This window comes from Nyctereutes procyonoides, unplaced genomic scaffold, assembly GCF_905146905.1.
Source record: "Nyctereutes procyonoides isolate TBG_1078 unplaced genomic scaffold, NYPRO_anot_genome, whole genome shotgun sequence".
Classification (NCBI taxonomy): Eukaryota; Metazoa; Chordata; class Mammalia; order Carnivora; family Canidae; genus Nyctereutes; species Nyctereutes procyonoides.
This window is the reverse complement of record NW_026575146.1, coordinates 70307234-70322147: the sequence shown is the minus strand read 5'-3', so window position 1 is coordinate 70322147 and position 14914 is coordinate 70307234.

Here is a 14914-nt window from a genome sequence, read left to right as displayed (position 1 = left end):
CCACCTCTTCCTCAAATTGACTCCACAATCCTGAATTCAACAATGTATCCATTGGTTCTAACCTAAAAATTTCTAGATATTATGGATCATGATTCTTCGTCTGTTTTTCTAATAACCAATTGCCATGGAAATAATCAGTTTCTATCTGTTTGCATCTCTACACTTGCTCAGTGTTCTTTAGTACAGTGAGGAACAAAGGGACTTTCATCTGGGTACCACAAGAGACTTCTTCTATGGAAGTAGGAGAAGACCCTGGATGACTCACTTCTACTTCTGAGATGGAAACAGATTCAAATTCTAGTCTACACAGGACATCCCCATATATCCCAGAGTCCCTGATATTGGAAAGTGTGTCCCAGTGAGACTGCCCTGATGTTCCCATAGGGATGTAGGTAGTGGAAACCTTATCTTAGTCTGGACCATCACATAGAGCACAGACCTGTCCTGGTGGAGCAGTATCCTCTGACGCAGGTGTGATGATACTTGTCCCTAAGCAAGGCATTTGAGTAAGAAGCCTGTATTTCAGTTAAGCATATGTTAAAGATAGCTGTAGTTTTGGCCATGATTCTAGGTATCTTGTGGGTCTTAACCATGAACTGCCAACGGATTTTCTCCCCTCCTGAGGTTGCATGAGGGCAGAACCTAGTGTGGCAGGTTTTAACACTTGTGCTTGATGTCCCGTAGATTTGGCACTGACCAACAGAAGTGCCAGTTTTGAAGGACCATCAAAAATGTTAATAATCTTTGTGTAACGGTCTTCAAAACCGCATGCCCAGGTATATATTAGAGAAATATATCTTATATTGAAAGATATACATTCAAGTGTAACTTGTATATCTCTAGGAGAAATTGTTTCATTACTGATTGGACTCTGACCTTATCTACTGGGACCATTAACACAACATAATTCTGTGGATAATTATAAAAGGGTTCATTGTACAGCTATAATTTATAATTACTGAAATAGATTCCCTATGTTATTCACAATTTTACCTACAATGTGGCTGACCTGTAATTGTACGTAACACTCTGTGAGGTATGAACATATAAATGACAGATATGGAGAAAAATAGACTACATTTTTCTCATGAGATGAGGAAGTTCTGTAATTCCTCCAGGATAGAAGGACCTAGGACACAGCGGTCATCAACCAAGAGAATAAAGGGGCTGACAGATGGGAAACATAAATGATAAAGGCCAAGCTGTTCACTTGCTACCAGGTAGTCTAATGAAAGAGAATAATTACAATGATGGCAGAGAGGGTATAAAAAGTTACAAAGGTGCTCCCTAGGACAAGAATGTTTGAGTTAGTAGCTGTTATCTCAAGGGAAGATCTAGGTGAGATATTGTTCCTAGGAAGGTGTTGGCCCCCCACTGCTTGTAAGTGCACAGAATGACAACCAGAATAAGTCCTACACACAAAACATCTGGGGTACCTCTGGATGCTGCATACACAGCAAATCTATGTGTTTACCACAAAATACAGCAGAAGAGGTTCCAATATTTACAGTGTTTGTGATGTATTTATTGATCTTGTCACACACATACATAGCAACTGTGCTATTTACAGCTCCTGTAGGATCCAGCAGAGGATACTGGAAAGACTAATGGAATGTGGAACCATAACTTAATGCTTTGCCTGTCACCTGGAGATCCTGGAACTGATGATGATGGCCTGGAAGACACTCAAGGGGCCAGAGTTGCCAATGGACACAATTCTGGACTCTCTGTGAAACTAGAAAATGAGTCTGCATCCAAAACCATGGAGATGATGTTTCAAGCCAAAAGCTACCAAGGTGTCTGAGATAACACTACAAGGAATAACCAACACTTGAGTACATTCAGATGACTGAGGAAAACTTCTCAAACACGCCCTTAGTTCCACTGCAGTAACGGGAAATAATGATGACTTAAGACGTAGAACTCCAGCAGATTTCCAGGGAAAATCTGGACCAGGAAGATCATACCCAGTGTGAAATACTCAGCTGCCAGTATCCATGGTTCAATAGTTAATTCAAAAATAGAGCAAATAGCATGAAAACAGGAGTTATGGACTGTTTTTTTTTTCCATGAAAAATGACATCTACAATATTCACCAAAGTCTAAAGTCATCGTATAGTGATTACAACGTACATTCCAGTTACTAATGCTTTATACGCATGATTTTAATGTTCATAATTTTATGCATTTGGACTAATATTATTACTTTCTTACTGATGTCAAATAATAGAATACATATATATTTGGCAGAAAGCTCCAAAACCTTACAGCAGTAGAAGCAATTTTTGTTTTTAAAGAAGTGACTCTGGGAGGGGGAAGGCTTCTGGATGGGGACTGGTCACCAGAAAGACCAAGCCATAATCAGAAGCTTAGAACATTCAGCTTCATCTCCCCACCCTCCCTAATCCAGAGAAAGGAGAAGGGCTGCAATTGGGGTTAGGACTACTCATGTGTACATGAAGGCTCCATAAAATCCCAGTAGTATAGAGTTGGGAGAGATTCCAGGCTAGTGAACACATCCACACAGGGAAGGTGACACACGAGAACACCATGGGGACAAAAACTCCCAATCATGGGACCTTCCCAGAATTCATGCTATGTATTTCTTCATCTGGCTGTTCATCTGTATACTTTATCATAGCCTTTATTTTTTTACTTTTAATATTTATTTATTTATTTATTTATTTATTTATTTGAAAGCGAGAGATTGAGAGTGTGAGCAAGCACATGATGGGAAGAGGAAGAGGGAGGAGAGAAAAACTCAAGCAGACTGTGCTGAATGCAGAGCCCCATAAGGGCTCAATCTCAGGAACCTGTGATCACAATCTGAGCTGAAACTAAGATTCAGAGGCTTAACCAACTGTGCCACCCAGGCACTTCTGTGATAGCCTCTAATAAGCTAGTAAACATAAGTGTTTCCCCAAGGTTTGCAAGCCATTCTAGCAAACTAATTGAATCCAAAGAAGACATTATTAGAATCTCTAAACTAAAAAAAAAAAAAAAAAAAAAAAAAAAAAAAAAACTCTAAACTATACCTAATCATTCACAAATGTGGATAACAGAATGAGCTTGTGAAGTGTCTGAAAATATGTAAGGTAGTGAGCAACAGAGGGGGAGGCCAGTCTTGTGGGATTTAACCCTATCTGTGGTATCTGAAAATATCTCTGGGTAAATAGTGTTCACAACAAAATAAATTATAAGACATCCAGGTGGTGTTGGAGGCTTGCTATTTTTGGAGGGGAAAGCACCCCCAACCCATACTTGTGACCAGAAGCATCAGAAGTAAAGTGCTCCGCATAGTAAGAGGGATACAGAGCAGAGAAACACACTAGGTAAGAACTGGTTTTATCCTTCATAGAAAAGAAACAACAGGTTTTGTTTTGTTTTTATAACTGACCAAAATAGTTTATTTTTTTAAAAAAAAGGATTAACGATCATCTAAATATTGGTAGAGTCAGAATAGGTAGAGTCAGGTACCGAGGTACCTGGGAACCTGCAGCAACAGGAGAGAATTCAAATGACCTTCCAGAAAAAGAACTGTTCTTGGATTCTCTCCTATGTTTGACAATCAATGCTTCATCTAGAAGTCTCTACACAGAACAGCCTCTAAGGTCTAAAGACTTAAGAGTATAAGGTCCAGCCCTGGACACACACATATAGCCTGAAGGGGTATTTAATTGACTACTGAGGACCAGGTACACAGGTCCACCTTCCAGGGTTAAAACAGAAGCACAGCATGAGTGCAATTTCACATCTGGAGAACCAGGACCACAGTCCACTTAAAACAATTCATAGTCCTTTATGTATCTGTCTGCATTTTTCATGGGCTAATAACTTCATTTGGGCTAATATCTTCATTGAACATGACAACTAGATATTCATTTTCAAAGCAGGTTCCCAAAACAGGCCCATTGGCATCACCTGAGAATTTTGAGAACAGGAAACAGAGGGGCTACAGCCTAGCCCAGAACTATTGAAATGATAACATGGGATGATGCCTAGAAATGTGAGATTTTACAAGTATACCAGGTGGTTCTGATGCAAGATAAATTGATAGCCTCTGTAGTTACTAAGTCACAGATCGTCCCCGAATTATGCAAATAGTCACTCAGATATTCTCTGTGGTGATGTTACTTATATCACACACCTACGACATACACATTTTCCATATTCATAAATAGGACCGTAACAGTCTTGGCTTCCTCCTCTTCCAATATGTCACTTCCCTTAATGTGCCCATGCTTCAGCTTCCTGGCATCACCCATAAATAGACTTCCCATCACATTCTTTCATCAAAATAATCCAATTTAGAGTGAATTGGAATGTATTCAAATATTTCATCAAACAAGATATGAAACACATACAGCCAGACAAGATATAATTTATAATGGATTTGAATATAGAATCCTCACCTCGAATCTGCATTTAATAATTTTTACTATGAGAGCATAAATAAATGCAGACTTAAAAAGCTCTTCATGCCCAGCTATAAAGAATTAGCACTTACTTTCCATATATGATAAAATTCTTCTAAATCTGAGTAGGCACTCTCTAAATTTCAGGGCCTTTTCATAGCATCTAATTCTAGTGCAAAGCATAATGTCCTTTGTGTCAGATGTCTTCAAACCATTCAGGTTAACACTGGCCATTCCCAACAAACTTACACGTCTACCTGGGTTATAGGTATGCTGTTACTTAGAGTGGTCTCTGACAACATTCTGGTCAGTGAGATGAAGAGAAAAGCTCCTAGAAGAGGTTGGCCTTCCCTGACTGAAAAAGGAGTGGTTCTAAAACAAATTCCCTGAGTCCTATCAGATTTACACTGCCTCAGGATGCCTGGGTAGCTCAGTGGTTAAACGTCTGCTTTCTGCTCAGGGCATGATCCTGAGTCCCACATCCAGCTCCCCGCAGGGAGCTTGCTTCTCCCTCTGCCTGTCTCTTGTGAATAAATTAAATATTTAAAAAAATAAAAAGAAAATACACTTACAATAATGTACTATAAAAAATACATAAATGTGGGATCCCTGGGGGGCGCAGCGGTTTAGCGCCTGCCTTTGGCCCAGGGCGTGATCCTGGAGACCCGGGATCAAATCCCACGTCAGGCTCCCGGTGCATGGAGCCTGCTTCTCCCTCTGCCTATGTCTCTGCCTCTCTCTCTCTGTGACTATCATAAATAAATAAAAATTTAAAAAAAAATACATAAATGTAGGTGGACATGCACAGTTCAATCCCATGCTGTTCAAGACTCAACAATACTTTGTAGTTTCAGTCTCTTTATTTTTATTTATTTTAGTATTTTTAAGATTTTTTACTCATGAGAGACACAGGTAGAGAGGCAGAGACACAGGCAGAGGGAGAGGCAGGCTTCCCACAGGGAGCTCGATGTGGGACTGGCTGGATCCCGTGAGACGAAGACAGATGCTCAACCACTGAGCCACCCAGGGGTCCCTATAGTCTCTTAACCTACAACCTTGTTTAATGTGGAGTAGGTTAGAGATAGTGCAAGAATAACATTTCTTCAGTACACATCAGTGTTAACACATAAGAAAGAAAATTCAGTTTAGGGGATCCCTGGGTGGCGCAGCGATTTGGCGCCTGCCTTTGGCCCAGGGCGCGATCCTGGAGACCCGGGATCGAATCCCACGTCGGCCTCCTGGTGCATGGAACCTGCTTCTCCCTCAGCCTGTGTCTCTGCCCACCCCCCTCTCTCTGTGTGACTATCATGAATAAATAAAAAAAAATTAAAAAAAAAAAGAAAATTCAGTTTAATAGTAAGTTCAAACATAGTCTAAACAAACTACTGGAAAATCACCATACGATCCTTGGTCAAAATACAGATTATGAGTATTCAACGCCTCTTGTTTCTGATGACAGTTGTAGTTTCCAATATTCCAAATTTATGTTAATCAAACTGTTTATGCTTTCAGTAAGGTTTCTGGTCAACTGCAGAATACTAAGTTAAAATTTGGTACACACACACACACACAAGCTTTTTCCTAGTTCTCTTACAGCTAAATTATATCTTAAGCTTTGTTTATTTATAATTTGCATTCCATGCATACCAAAACCATGGGAATCTTTTGTTCAGTACATGCAGAAAAAAGACTATCGCCTATATTACTAGTGACTTTGTTACATTAGCATTTTAAGATTTTATATAATTATTCACGAGAGACATACAGAGAGAGAGAGAGAGAGAGAGAGAGGCAGAGACATAGACAGAGGGAGAAGCAGGCTCCAAGCAGGAAGCCCAATGTGAGACTCAATCCTGGAACTCCAGGATCACCCCCTGAGCCAAAGGCAGCCACTCACCACCACCGATGCTTCCCTACATTAGCATTTTTTAAGTAGAGCCCCGGGGAATTGTGTAGTAAGCCAAGGTTCAATAGAAAAACACTGAGGAAACTGAAATACACAAGTTCATCACTCATAGATCCTAGAGGATGTACACAATATGTCTTGAAAAGTACAAGATGAATTCAAGGAGGGCAGGCCATGTGGCAGAACTGGGCCAGATGCCTTTATTAGGGTCCATGGTTGGAGAGCCTTGCAGTTCTAGAGTCAAGTTATAGAATGCACAAGTCAAACCAAAATGAATGGAGTATGGTAACCTCTGTGGGGGGTCCTCTCAACGGGGTGTACAAGTGAAATATACTGTGGAATGGCAACTGTCGTTCACATCAGCAATTTACACTAGCTTGTGGCTTTGAGGGCTGTTATCTAATGTATTTGCTAGCAGAAGCTAGTATCAGTTCATACCACCTGCAGGCAGCCTGGTGATATCAGAGTCCAAGGTATTCCAGCAGTACCAAAAGCAGGAAAGCTACATTTTTAATATATTTTTAAATATTCATTTCATTATTTATTTGAAAGAGAGAGACCACAAGCAGGAAGGGCAGACGGAGGGAGAGAGAGAGAGAATCTCAAGCAGACTTGGCACTAAGTGCAGACTGTGACATGGGGCTTGATCTCGGGAACCTGAGTCAGGACCTGAGCTGAAACAAACAGTTGAAGACTTAACTACCAACCAGGCACATAATACTTCTATGTCATGTACAATATAACCATCATAATGTCCTAATAGTTATAAAAAGGATGAAAATATGCAACATATAAGTTTGGGGAAAATAATCTCAAATCATTTGAGGCTTAATGCTACTGGGAAAAGGGAGTATTTGTGATGCAATCCCATTGTATTCAGAAGTACAGTTCACTCTGGAACACTGCAGGGGCTGGGTTTCTCCTAGATACGTATACTCTGATATAAACGAAGTTTTGAGCAATGCTCAAAAGCTTCACAAATTTTTGTGAAATTTTGTTTACATTTGTAAGACTTCATCCCAGCACATATTCTCTGAGTTTATTAGAAAGACCTAAAAAAAAAAAAAAAAAAGAAAGACCTGTGTGCTGGTAAAGGGCTTTGCCACATTTTTTTCATTGTTAAGGTATATTTCCAATAGGTATTCTCTGATATCCAGGAAGGCTTGAATGTTGGGTAAAGGCTTTCCCATATTCCTTACATATGGTAAGGTTTCTTCTCAGTATGAAGTTTCTGCTGTTGAGTGAGTTTTGAAGACTGCTTTAAATCTTTGACATATTTACTACATTGGTAAATCTCTTCAGGAAGGATACAATGAGGGCAGCTCGGATGGCTCAGCTGTTTAGCGCCTGCCTTCGGCCCAGGGCGTAATCCTGGAGTCCCGGGATCGAGTCCCATGTCGGGGTCCCTGCCTGGAGCCTGCTTCTCCCTCTGCCTGTGTTGTGTCTCTGCCTCTCTCTCTCTCTCTCTCTCTGATGAATAAATAATTAAATAAAATCTTTTTTTTAAAAGATTTTATTTATTTATTCATAGAGATGCAGAGAGAGAGAGAGAGGCAGAGACACAGTCAGAGGGAGAAGCAGGCTCCATGCAGAGAGCCTGACGTGGGACTCGATCCTGGGTCTCCAGGATCACGCCCTGGGCTGCAGGCGGCGCTAAACCGCTGCGCCACCGGGGCTGCCCAAATAAAATCTTTAAAAAAAAAAAAAAAAAAAGGAAGGATACAATGAAATATAAAAAGGTTAATAAAGCTTTGATAAAACTTTCCAATGTGTTTTTTTTTTTTAAGATTTTATTTATTTATTCATGAGAGACACAGAGAGAGAGGCAGAGACATAGGCAGAGGGAGGAGCAGGCTCCATGCAGGAAGCCCGATGTGGGATTCGATCCCAGAACTCCAGGATCACTCCCTGAGCTTAAGTCAGACACTCAACCACTGAGCCATGTGTTTCTTTTATAATGGTATCTGGAAACTAGTTCTTCAAATTTTTTTTTCCTTAAGATTTTATTTATTCATGAGAGACGTAAAGAGAGGCAAAGACATAGGCTGAGGAAAAGCAGGCTCCCTGTGTGAAGCCTGATATGGAACTCAATCCATGACCACTGAGCCACCCAGGCATCCCTGGAAACTGGTTTTTAAAGTTTATTAGGATTTACCCTTGTTAATTTTTATTTCCAGATTTTTCATATTTATAAGTTCTCTCTCCACTATAACTCCATAATATTGAAGATCAAGTCCTCAACAAAATGCCATCCAAATTTCATTACACATAAAATGTTGCTCCAAATTATGTTATGTGGTAACTTATTGAACGGTGATGATTGAATAAAGACACTCTAATATTTATTAAAATTAGGGACTCTGGAACAGTAGAGATTATTTCTCAGTAGAAGAATCATGAACCCTCAGGAAAGGAATTCTGAAATTCATTATACTTAAGACTTGGATTTAATGAAGGGTAATCGTCCCAGTTTGTTTACATCCATAATTAACATTCTTTCTGCCCTTTACTTCCTGCTATCACCTTCTCAGTCTTTTTTTTTTTTAAATTCATGAAAAACAAAGAAAGGCAGAGACCCAGGCGGAGGGAGAAGCAAGCCCCTCGCAGGGAACTGGATGCGGGACTCGATCCGGGTCTCCGGGATCACTCCCTGGGTCAAAGGCGGTGCTAAACCGCTGAACCACCCAGGCTGCCCACTTCTCAGTCTTTCATTAATTGTGATTTCAAAACCACCATTTCCATATCTTCTCAATAGCATGTTATGAAATCAATCTTTTCTGCCTGTTTTTGTGAAAAATCTCATGTCATGAGAAGACATACCACATAAATTATCCCATATGCTACACCTGCATGTATATACTATAAAATGCTAATGTACAAAATTAATATCCATCATAGGACATTGGGATGATACAGAAAGAGGAAGCTGCTCCATGAAAACACAAACTATCCAAATTGCCTTTTGAGTGCTCCAGGTGGGAGAACACAGTACCCTCATGCAAACACAAATGAAGAGCCAGATTGAACAAAGAAGGAAAGTTTGTTACCTTGCCCACAATAGTTGCTCATCCTATCTGTCACTCCGTGGTAAGACAGTGAGAAAACTTGACTCTGCTCAGGAGAGAAAGATATGAGGGAACTTTGTGGGCAGTAATTTGGCTTCTTTGATCTTCCTGGGGACTTCTTTCTTTGATGCATGACATGAAGGGCAGAGGGAATGGGAACATCTACTTGACGCATTGTGGTGATGACTCACAGAAGAGGTAAGTACTTGCTCAAAAACTAGAGATTGCAGGGGTGAAGAACATTGAGAAGAATATATCATTAGTGCTATTTGAGTATTCCTCAATTAACATGAAACAACAAGCAATAATTTAACTGTGAAAGTAGAAATACTCAGACATAACACACCCCTAGAATGTTTGATAGACCCCACAATTATAGCACAGATAGCTGTTATTTGTGTTCTCCATAAAAGCAAGTACATAAATCCTGAGTTCAGGACTGGTTTTCAAATTTCCAAACATCACCAAAAGATCACAAGGCATATGAGGGAACAGAAAAATGTGTTCCAATTAGAGGAACAAAAGAAAATTCCAAAACTGGCCCTAAATAAATAAAGAACTATAAATTATCTGACAAAGGATACAAACTAACATAAAGGTATACCTGAGGCAAGAGAAAACAACTAAATGATATCCAATAAAGTATGTATGACCAAAATAAAAATACCAATAGACAGAATGTATAAAAAACAATTGAACAGAAATTAGGAGCTGAAAAATACAAAGTGTATTTTAAAGTACTCTAAAGGGTCAGCAACTGACTTGATCAAGCAGAAGGAAGACCTAGACAACCTAAAGCTTCCTCATTTTAAATTATTCACTGAGGAGAGCAAAAAATACATGGAAAAGGACCGGGTCTAAAGGACTTATGAAGACATGTTCAAGAAGCTCAGTGAATTCTAAGGAGGATAGATGTCAAGAAATAAACACATCAATACATTATAATCAATTTACCAAAAATCACAAATGAACACAGCTTTGAAGTAGCATGAAAAAAGTAATTCCTCCTGTGTAAAAGACCTCCTCTAAGAATATAAATGGTCTTTCAGCAGAACTTTACACAAAGAAATGCAGGGGCTATCTTTACTGAAAAAAAAAAATCAGAAACATTGTATTTGGAATAAATGTGCTTCAAAAATGGAAACCTAGGAACATCTGGGTGGCTCAGCAGTTGAGCATTTGCCTTCAGCTCAGGGCGTGATCCCGGGATACCAGGATCAAGTCCCACACTGGGTTCCCTGCATGGAGACTGCTTCTCCCTCTGTCTCTGCCTCTCATGAATAAATAAATAAAATCTTAAAAAAAAAAAAAAAAAGAGGGGAAGCTTGGTGGCTCAGCAGTTTAGCACCGCCTTCAGCTCAGGGCCTGATCCTGGAAACCCAGGCTCCGTGTATGGAGCGTGCATCTCTCTCTGCCTGTGTCTCTGCCTCTCTGTCCCTCTGTCTCTCATGAATAAATAAATAAAATCTTAAAACAAAAAAAGGAAAAATAAAGACATTCCCAAGTAAAATCCCCTAGAAGTGTACTATTAGGCCTATCCTACAAGAAACTTTAAAGAAAGTCTTTCTGGTTAAAATAGAAAGATTCTAAACAGTAACTCAAACTACATGAAAATATAAAGCTCTCCGATAAATGTAAATGTTTATACAAATATAGAAACCTAGAATATTATAATGAAGTACCACAGATTGCTATATTCTTATTGAACATAATTATTTTAAAGAATAAAAACATAGGGGCACCTGGTTAATTTTGGGTCAGATCAAGATCTCATGGTCATCAGATCGAGCCCTACCTTGGGGTATAGGACCTACTTAAGATTCTCTCTCTCCCTCTCCATCTCTCCCTTCTGCCACTCACACATGCTCTGGCTATTTCTCTCTCTCTCTCTAAAAAAACAAAAGAATAAAAATGATGTGTTGAAATTATAAAGTATACAACATAAAACACAAAATTATTAAATATAGGGTTATCAGTGACATATAGTGTGTACAGGTATGGATATGTAGTACAGTTGAGTATGCTCTTGACAATATTAGGTTAAAATGGCTTGTTACAGCTTTGAGAAGGTTTTATTGTTGTTTAGATTTTATCTTTTTATTTGAGAGACAGAGTGAGCCTAAGAGAACACAAGCCCAGAGAAAGGGAGAAGCAGACTCCCCGCTGAGCAGGGAGCCCAAGACCAACAAGGGGCTTGATCCCAGGATCTTGGGATTATGACCTGAGCTGAAGGCACATGCTTAACCAACTGAGCCACACAGGCTCCCCAGCATTGAGGTTTCTTTTTTTTAATATTTTATTTATTTATTAATGAGAGACACAGAGAGGCAGAGACACAGGCAGAGGGAGAAGCAGGCTCCACACAGGGAGCCCAACATGGGACTCGATCCTCAGTCTCCAGGATCACGCCCTGGGCTGAAGGCGGCGCTAAACCACTGAGCCACCCAGGCCACCCACATTGAAGGTTTTAAGTAATCTCCATGCTAACCGGAGGGGGGGGGGGGGAACTACAGAAGACATAAAAAGGAAGTGAGAATGGTATCAAAGTATGTCATTACAGTTGTGTCACATCACACAAATGAAACACATAAAAAGAGGGAAAGTGGGATAAAACAACCACAAGAACAGAAAACTATGAAAAAAACAGCTGCAGTACTACTTCCCTTAATAATACTTTACTTGATAAGTAAATTTATTTTTTTTAAAGATTTCATTTATTCAAGAGACACATACACACACACACACACACACAGAGAGAGAGGCAGAGACACAGGCAGAGGGAGAAGCAGGCTCCATGCAGGGAGCCCGACGTGGGACTGGGATTCGATCCCGAGTCTCCAGGATCACACCCTGGGCTGAAGGCGGCGCTAAACCGCTGAGCCACCAGGGCTGCCCTGATAAGTAAATTTAAACTCCCCTCATTAAAAGACATAAATTGGCTGAATGAATAAAACAGAAGATGTAACAACCTTCTGTCTATATGAGAGTCACATTAAATCTAAGGACATATGTAAATTGCAAGTAAAAGTATGTAAATGCACATTTCATGCAAATGGAAACCAAAAGAGGGCATAGATGGCTGTACTAATATTATACAAATACGTATTAAGTTCATAGTTTCAAAACAGAAAACCAGTGTATATATATACATAAATACATGAAATTACCCAGATACTATAACAATTATGTGTGTACCTAACAACAGAGACCCCATATATGTGAAGCACAAAAGGCAGAATTAAAGCAAGAAATCATGAGCATAGTGATAGTAGCAGAGATTAATACCTTGATTTAACTGTACAGAAAGACCACATTCAAGGAGGAGGAGACCACACTCGAGAAGGAGAGCACTTGAACATTATTGTCAAATACAATGGACATTTACAGAACACTCCACCAAGAAGAGCAGAATATACAAGCTTCTCAATCACACAGAGAACATTTGTAGTATAGACAAATTGTCTACAGAACAAATCTTAACAACTTTAAGAAATTTAATATCATAAGTATCATTTCTGACCACCATGGAATAAAAGTATAGCAGATGGGAAATTGGAAATGTCACAAATATCTGGAAATTGAACATGCTCTTGAACAATCAATGGGTCAAAATGAAATTAAATAACCAGTAAATACCCTGAGAGTAATGAAATGAAACTATATTCAAATGTGGAAATCAGAAAAAGTCATTTTTTAAAAGATTTTATTTATTTATTTAAGAGAGAAAGAGAGGAGAGAGAAGGCATGAGCAAGGGAAGGGGCAGAGGGAGAGGGATAAGTAGATCCCTGCTGAGTGCATAGCTGGAAGCTGAGCTCAATCTCAGGACACTGAAATCACACCTGAGCCACTGTTATAGTGTGGCATCTATGTTAAGATGTTTAACCGACTGAGCCACCCAGGCACCCACAGAGAAAGTAATTCTAAGGAAACACTCAGTGGAGTGAAAAGGCAACCTGAAAAATGCATGGGAATTTTTTACAGAGTTTATAGATCATAACGCTGTAACATCTAGAATAAAGAAAGAACTTTTGCAACAACCAAATAGCAACTAGCAGGACTAAGAACTGGACAAAGTTTTCTTTTTTCTTTTTTTTTTTTTGACAGTTTTCAATGGGCACAATCCAACACAGATTACAAATGGGCAAGGCAGATGAAAGATGCTCAAGGGCAGCCCAGGTGGCTCAGCAGTTTAGTGCTGCCTTCAGCGCAGGGCCTGATCCTGGAGACCCGGGATCGAGTCCCACATCAGGATCCCTTCATGGAGCTTGTTTCTCCCTCTGCCTGTGTCTCGCCTCTCTCTTTCTGTGTGTGTCTCGAATGAATGAATGAATAAATGATCTTTAAAAAAAAGATGCTCAAGCTCACTATTCATTGGAGAAATACATATCAAAGACTGACTCATCTCCTCTCACCTGCTCAGCTCCCACTATTAAACATGAATTTTTAAAAACCTATGTGTATTGGAGAGAATGAGGAAAGACTGGAACCCTTATGCACTGCTAGAGGAAATGCAAATGAAGTAGTCATTATGGAAAACAGAATGGAGGTTCCTCAAAGAGTTGTAAATCATTTTACCATATGATCTAGCCATACCAATTGACAGTAAATACCTAAAAGAATTCAAAGTGGGATGTGCAAGACATATTTGCACAGGGAGATTTATAGCGTATTATTCAGAAAAGCCAATAATAAATGAAAGCAACTGAAATGTTTATGAATGCATAAAGAAAATGTAACATATGTATTCACTAGATTAATATTCAGATTTGAAAAGAGACACATCTTGTCACTTTATACATGATTAAAACATGATGTTAAATGAAATAAAATGAGTCACAGGAACAGATACACTAGGATTTCATTTAAGTGACTAACGTATGTTGTGAACCGAAGGAGGGAGGGAGGGAGGGAGGAAGGAAGGAAGGGAGGGAGGGAGGGATGGAGGGAGGGAGGGAAGGAAAAGAGAAAGAGGAAGAGAGAGAGAGAGAAAGAGAAGAGAAAGAGAAAGAGAAAGAGAAAGAGAAAGAGAAAGAGAAAGAGAAGAGAAAGAGAAAGAGGAAGAGGGGTACCAGGGTCTTAGAATAGACAAATGTGTTAAGTGGCTACTTAACAGATATTAAGTTTTGCAGAATGAGAAAATTCTAGAAATCAGTATTCCAATAATTTCACACACTTAACACTTTAAAGTGGTTAATATAGTAAATTTCATGGCATATTTTTCACAATTAAGAATAATGACACCTAAAACTGAAACAGAGAGATAAGCTTTAAGAATTACTTTTAATTCAAAAAGGTTTTTCTCTCAAGAGAATATGAATTTATTCACAAATAGATGATGACATTAATTCCATGTGACAATTCACCCAGGATAAACAGACAGTATAAAACAACCACTGACAACTAACCAAGAAAAGAAACAAACAAGGTAAGTCATGAACCAACACTGTACGGGTAATATTTATACAAACAAATACACACATAATTTTACTGGCATTTGACATATGGCTGATTCCTATTTCAATTAAAC